The sequence below is a fragment of the Camponotus vicinus genome, unplaced genomic scaffold (assembly GCF_025532165.1).
Source record: "Camponotus vicinus isolate PSW18456_S1 unplaced genomic scaffold, iyCamVici1.0 SCAF_9, whole genome shotgun sequence".
In the NCBI taxonomy this organism is placed as follows: Eukaryota; Metazoa; Arthropoda; class Insecta; order Hymenoptera; family Formicidae; genus Camponotus; species Camponotus vicinus.
Window position 1 is genome coordinate 16,400,350 of NW_028141981.1, and position 8,230 is coordinate 16,408,579.

Here is an 8,230-nt window from a genome sequence, read left to right on the forward strand (position 1 = left end):
GCATTTATCGCTTATTAAATGTACGAGTACAATAATTCTCGGGTACCAACTGTTCGAGACGAATCGAACCCAATAACAGCAAGATTTTGAAAAATTTCGTATTTAAATATTTCGCGACATAAAATAAAAAATTATTAAAAATTATTCTCCTATAATATTTAATAATATTTTAATGTGTCAATATCTTACTGATATCAGGGTACCCATTCGATTTGCCTCGAATTTTTTAGTACTTGTACATTTCATGTATATTTGTGTGCATTAATGATATAATATTAACAAAAGAAAAGTTTTATCAAATAATGTGTCACATTTTGCGCATATATTTCCTACATGTAAAATATCTAACGAATTTTCTATATAAAATATCAAACGAATTATACATAAAAATAAATATTGATGGCTTAAAATGGCAGGATGTCCAACACCTAGAAATGATCTCTCAAAAGAGATCAAAAGTGAGGTTAATTAAAAATCAATTAATAAAACATATTCGTTCGTAACCATATACTTTGTTAAAAAAATTTCAGAGATAAACAAATAAATTACAATTTAAATTTACCTATTTGGTAAATTAATATTTATCTCTATATAATAGCTATATCCATACTCAATGTTTTACTACTAACAATAAGTCTTTTCCAAAGCGATAAAAAAATTTTAAACCGATATTAATATTAAGAATAATAATAACAGAAGAAAATTTAATAAAAGAAGAAAAAATTCTTTATTCAAAGTATATTATTTAATTATAATTTCGTGATTCGATTTTAAAAAAATCTGTCGTTAACTCATTGTTAAAACCATTGCTTCCAGGAACTGTCGAAAAAACCTGGGTTTAATTCCAGCTCTGCAACGGAAACCCCTAATTTTCAACGAGGCATTGAATTCGTTGTAGATTAATTGTTCAAGAACCGACGAGAAATTATGTTTCTGCAATAAAGACCATTTCTTCGATAGTACAAACCGCGTTAGTATTTATACGAAAGACAATAAGATAGCAATCGCGCCTCAAACCAAAAAGACGAAAAAAAAACACGATGTTTGTAATATTAATTATACATTTATTTAACAAATATTTAATTTCAATTCGGAAATTCACGAATACATTTAATTAACAAAATCCCGAACTTCTAAATAATTTTGTCAAATTGCAATTTTGCATTATCGAAAGAGCAAGTATTAAATTTCGCGAGTGAGAAATTAATATTGCATCGTTGGCTTAATATCAAATCACATACATTATTTAATCATTTTTATGTTACGCATTACAATAATTAAAAAGATAATTGAAACTACGAAATTTGGAAATAAAAATTTTCCGTATTTATTAACTTTAGTATCAAAAACAGACTATTAAATTCTAGAATAATTTTAAAATAAAATGTCTAACAGACAGCGAGTATTTATTGGATATATATTAATTTTGTAAACTTTGCGTTATGTATTATGTGCATTTTTTCAATTTCGTGCAATTAATATAATTTACAATATGTAATTATAGTATTTAGAGATAATATATTGGGTTGGCCAATAAGTCCGTGCGGTTTTTTCCGACACGTCTTTACAAACACGGCAAAAATTATTGGAGCTGGGCTGGGATATCCTGCCGCATCCTCCATATTCTCCAGACCTTGCTCCTTCGGACTATCACATGTTTCGCTCCCTACAAAATTCCTTGAATGGACGGCGCTTTACTTTCGAAGAAGACATCAAACGGCACTTAAAACAGTTTTTCGACAAGAAGTTCTACGAGCGAGGAATTATGAAGATATGTGCGGTATATGGTAAGGATGCCGTGAAAGAACGTGTGTGCCAGAAATGGTTTGCAAAATTTCGTTCCGGAAATTTTTCTATCCAAGACGCACCACGCTCGGGCCGGCCAGTTGAGATTGATCAAGACAAAGTAAAGACGTTAATCGATACCAATAAACGCTATACAACGCGAGAGATTGCAGATGTTCTCCAAATATCATTCTAAATATCATATTCATCATTTACATGTAAAAAAACCGTACGGACTTATTGGCCAACCTAATAGATAACAATATTATTATAATGTTACATTATTATAATATTACAATATTACATCATTACAATATATAAATTGCAATATATATATATATATATATATATATATATATATATATATAAATTATTACAATATATAAATTACAATATATTGATCATATACATAGTATAGATGTAGAATATAAATTACAATGATGCTATCTCTATCAAATAAGTCGATATCAGTTGCAAATTTGCGCAAAAATGTTCCAAAATAAGTACGTCTTTGATTGCTTAAATTGATAAATGACAATATTCTATCAAATCGAATATATATATATATACAGTAGCGCTCAAAAGTATTTTGACAAGGACAATAATTGGGCTAATTTAATACAAATAGAAGACACAAATATACAACTATTTTTTATTGGAAGAAACTTGATTTGTCTACATATTTTTGTAAAAGAAATTGTAGTTTGATAACAAAATTACAAAACCAAACTAAAAATAAAGAACATGATTGATCAAAAGTATTTTGACACTGTAATCAAATGAAAATTTTTAACGCTTAAACATCATCTTTATTTTTAAATGAATCAATATTTAGTAGCATATCCATTAGCCTTTATAACAGCATCACAAGCCGGCATCGAGTCGACTAACTTCTGTATTCGATCCAAAGGAATTTTTCCCCACTCCTTCTTAAGAGCTTGAAATAAAGCCTCTTTATTCGAATAATTTTGACATCTTACTCTGCGATCTAACTCCTCCCACAGATGCTCTATGGGGTTTAGATCAGCACTTTGACTTGGCCATTCGAGAACCTTGACTTTTTCACGTTTCATAAATTCGGTTATGTGCTTGGACTTGTGTTTTGGATCATTGTCGTGCTGAAAGTACCACCCAGGTGGCATGTTCTCTTTAGCATAGGGCAGCATTTGCGTCTTTAATATGTTCTCATACATAAATCGATCCATATTCCCTTTAATGCGAACTAGCGGTCCAACTCCATAGCGTGAAAAACAGCCTCAAACCATAACACTGCCGCCTCCATGTTTGATGGTGGGCACTTGGTATCGAACATCATATCTTTTGTTAACAGGACGTCGAATGTATTTAATCCCATCAAATGACACTAAATTAAATTTGCTTTCGTCGCTCCACAAAATACTAGACCATTCAGAACTCGTCCACAGTTTGTGGCGTTTTGCAAACGCAATTCGTAACTTCTGGTTCTTTGCAGATATAAGAGGCTTCTTTGTGGGTCGACGGCCGTGTAATCCATAAGATATTAGACGACGTTTGACGGTTGAAACATGAATATCCGTATCGTAATTTTCTTTCAGTTCGTTTTTTATTGCTACTGCCGACTTACGAACATCACTAGCGGATAGTCTTTTTATTATGCGATCAATAGTAGGAGTTGTTTTTTTCGGACGGCCACTTCGGGACTTGTTTTCGATAGTCCCTCGTTTATTGAACACTTTATTCCATATACTAACAAGCTGCCGAGACACGTTAAAATTGCGTGCAACTTCTGCTTGTGTTTTTCCTTGTTTTAGGGCGGTTATAACAGCTTTTTTAAAGTCAGTGGAATATTCTTTAAGCTTCGGCATGTTAAAAGAATCACAATAAATTGATATACACACAAATCAAGTAATACTACAACCGACACTTTGGAAAACTCGAAACAAAATGACTTGTCAAAATACTTTTGAGCGTAAGATATGGAATGTTTGTCATTCAGCGCCTACTGTGAACAAACAAGTTCAGACTTGTTGTTTACTTATGACCTGCAATCACATCACACTCAACGATAAACTAAAACGTTTTTTATTTAGCACTATGTAACGCGTAATAACAAAGAATTTCTTGTTGTCAAAATACTTTTGAGCGCTACTGTATATATATATATATATATAAAAACTGTAAATTTAAAAAATTCAAGAAATTATTTATGTTCTAATATATAATTTAGCTTTATTTAATATTATCGGCATTATTAGATAATGATAGCATTTACATCTGAATTTGACATTATATAAAATGTTTATAATGACATACAATGTTTACTATATTATATTTATATATATATATATATATATATATATATATATATATATATACGAATTATATTATTAATATAATTAATAACATAATTCGTATATATAAAAACGTAATTTACAACACAATCAAATTATTAAACATCCACATTACATGTAACTCACATTATATATGCAATGTGGATATTTATAAGAAAATCAAGAATGATGTCAAACATTATACATCAATCTTGATTGTACAGCTTTTTCAAAGTACAATTAATATACAATTTTACATAATATAATATACAATTGTGCGATCTTAAATTATATCTTATGTTTCAATAAGGGAAAGCTTTATAGTATATTATATAGTAATTATTTTACTATATAAAATACTATAGTCTAACAATTTACAGTCTAGTAATCCTAACGATCCTTATCGATCCTAATAGCCCTATCAATTCTAACAGCCCTATCGATCCTAGTAGTCCTATCGATCCTAACAGGCCTATCAATCCTAACAGCCCTATCCATCCTAACAGCCCTACATTGATCCTAAAAATCCTACAGATCCTAACAACCCTACCGATCTTAATAGTTCTACGGATCCTAACAGCCCTATCCATCCTAACAGCCCTACCAATCCTAAAAACTGTAGCAGTTTTATTTGCTGATTAGGCCAGCAAGAATCCGCGATTACTTAAGATTTAGGAAATGTGCCCTAAACACGATTCGCGAACCGATTTCTTTTTTGTCGCCATTTATTTTTCGCGTCTTGATTTATTTTTTAAATGTTAACGTATATTTTATGTCGGACCCGTTTATTTTACGCGTTTATTTTATTACGTGCTATTGCACGTAGAAATACATATGTATTTTTCGTTTATTTACTTCTGACCAATATTTTGGTCATCCTATTCATCTCATTTAAAATAATTCGTCGGATCAGTTAAACCTACCTTTCACTGATCACGACAGCATTTAATTTGGCTACTTTTAGCCAAAAAATTCAGAGACCTCTCTAAGGTCAATAAAGGAGAATAACTCCTTTCAAGTTGCAAGTTATTTATTTTCGCATGAGCGTAATTTTGCGCTCATTTATAGTCGTAATATGTAACGACCATTGTTATATGTCATTTTAATATAACTTTGCTTTAACTAATATAATGCTAAGTCATCAATCAAAATTGATTGATTGAAATTTTTATTTTATACGTATATATATAAAATATTTGTAACAAAATTTATAATAAACTTATAATAAAATAAAATTAATTGAACATACATTTTTATATTTTTCATTGTATTTTTTCTTTGTACTTATTTACTTATTCACTAATTTTTTTAAATATTATATATGATTTACTTAATCGAGAGATTACTTAGATTTATAACAGTCAAAGCAAAGTTTTTGATATGCTACACTACATAGATAGATGGACTACGAAAAATTAAAACAAAATCAGCATGTTATAAAAAAATAAATTATTATATAAAATATTAATAAAATTAGTAGCATGTTCTTTATTAAACAAAATAAATAATTGACTGTAATAAAGAATTGATAAAAAATTAAAATTTTTTTCTATATTTATTTAATTTTAAATTTGCATTCCTAAGATGCTGTATTACTATATATTGAAAAGAACTATTAAAGTTAATATACGTATTAAAATTAATATATATATTAAATGTAATTTGTTTAATTTGTTGTAGCCCATTCATTTTAAGGTAACGGACCTATAATCTACAATCTATATCTACAATCTACATCTACAAACTCCACAAATCCGTTACCTTAAAATTAAATAAAAGTTTTTGACTCACCGACACTGATGCGCAACAGCGGAGTCGATATCGAAGCTACGTTGTCTATAACATACAAATATAAAATTCAAATTAGCAGTGTTTGAAATGATTAATATTTTATTATATATATATATATACATATATATATATATATATATATATATTTTTTTTTTTTATATTCAATTATTATTGTACGCAACGAATTTTATATTCGATGTGAGCAATAATAAACAAGTATATAAATATGGAATAATTTTATAAATTGTAAAAAAACTATTTTTTAAATAGAAACTTTTTTTATAGGATTTATATAAAATCTTTTTCTTTCAATCTCTCTTGTTTAAATCATTTGAATAAGTGAACCAAACTAATGCAATTTATAATAGGTAATATACAAATAATAATACCATCAGGTTGTTCCGCTGGTGCAGGATGCCTCTCCTAGGCCTGCTCCTCCTCTCAGATCCTCAGGTTTGCTGCGTCAATCTATAACATAAAGAGAAGATTCAAATTGTAGCGGAGTTCAAAATAATTAATATTTCAAAAAAATTAATATTGTATGCATTGAATTATATTCGATCCAGATATTATATATATATATATATATATATATATATATATATATATATGATATGTATAATAATAATAATCAAATTAATAAAATAATTCTATAAATTAAAAAAAAAACAGAACATTTATTAATAATTCTCTATCTCCACTAATTTTATAAAAGCTTATACTTTTACAAGATTATAGCTTTTATTTAAAAATGTTTATCTTTAATTCTCTCTTATTTAAATCATATAAATAAAAAATCAAATTACGCGATTAATTGTTTAATTTAAATTATAATAAATATATTTAATATTTAATATATAATACAATTACAAATTACAAATAAATAAATTGCTTACCAGAAGGTTGCTCTGCCGGAGCCCGATGCCTCTCCTAGGCCTCCTCCTCCTCTCAGTCTTAGACGCGCGATACTTTTCGGCACTCCCGCACTCACGAGCGATATTTTTATCGCTATTCGCATTTTTACGCGCGATACTAAACGGTTCCCGCACTTTATTTCGGTACGATAAAAAATTTTCTATTTGATCGCGCGATGTATATACTTAATATGTATATACTTTGGACGGCACTCCCGGTTTCGGTACGAGCGGAAATCCCATTTCACTTACGAAAATCAGCTTCGAGCCAACAGGTTGGGAATGCAACGATACAACGAGCAAAGACTAGGCCCAAACCGAAAAGAAGACGAAACGATTGACGGAAATAGAGGAAAATGAAGTTCGCCAGCTCTTTTTCGCGCATAATTATCCTATTTCATATCGAACCTGGACCCGCTAAGCACGATTTCAGGTGACCCGCACGGATGCTATATCACTAGCGCAGTACACAAGGCTAGTAGACGGAGAAAGAAGAGGATACCCACATTTTTTAAATGCTAACAATCAGCAATTTAGAAAATGGGGAGGCAACCTCTTTCACCGAGCGAAAATCGTGCCTAGAGGAATCCACTCGACGGAGTCTCGACAGGGTTAACACACGCTGTGCGTATGACTGGTAGACGAGCAAAGAGAAGGGACCCATTAACGACCATTCCGAACAATCGATTGAGTCCTAGACAATTCGGGCCGAATCATTTGACGAAGTAGAGCGTGACCATCACTAAGCCGATCGAGCGCGAAGCATCGAACCCGCGCGCCCATGTACATTTCATACTGGACATACGTTCTGCGCGGCCGGCATCACCAAGTGCCGCGAAACACAAGGCGCGAGAATGTTGCATAAGCAACGCCTCGGTGAAACATCCCGGTTAATTGGCATCAGAAGTAGAGACTCGTTACAATATAGTGAAATTGGGATTTATACGAAAAAGTTCAACGCGGAGGCGCGATGACGCGATGACGCGATGACGCGAAAAAGCTAAACGCGAAAACGCGGTAACGAAACGCCGCCGTCCGCGACACGTTGACGGCACCGACGACGGAAAGTCGACGTGCGTGCCACATGTGAGCCATTGTGACTCGTGGCAATGCTGTGCTGGGTACTTAGCTTCCCCTTCAGGCTCCTTGAGATTTATCCCAAATAAAAAAATTTAAAATAAACCTCGAGGCACCATCCAAGTACTGAGCCACCCCACCACGTCAAGGTGTACCCGTGGGGGGTTGTATTATATAAATTTATAATATAATATAATTTGTGAAAGAGAGAGAGAGAAAATTATATTATATATTTTATATAATTTATGTGTGGAATTCATTATATATCATTCAAAGATGTAATATAAATCATTGTTGCGCTTCCGATTTTATGTCATGTACACAATAAATACAACAATTTTTTATCTCAGTGTA

At 31.0% G+C, this 8,230-nt stretch overlaps 1 long non-coding RNA gene across 1 annotated transcript; it reads right to left on the bottom strand.

Annotated features, from left to right (window-relative positions):
- Positions 1–4,284: 4,284 nt before the first annotated feature.
- On the bottom strand, positions 4,285–8,025 carry LOC145976815 (uncharacterized). Its single transcript, XR_014440314.1, has 3 exons — positions 6,782–8,025; positions 6,275–6,353; positions 4,285–5,930 (listed from the first exon to the last, which is right to left on the bottom strand). It is a non-coding gene; the product is annotated as an uncharacterized LOC145976815 (long non-coding RNA).
- Between the last annotated feature and the right edge of the window lie 205 nt (positions 8,026–8,230).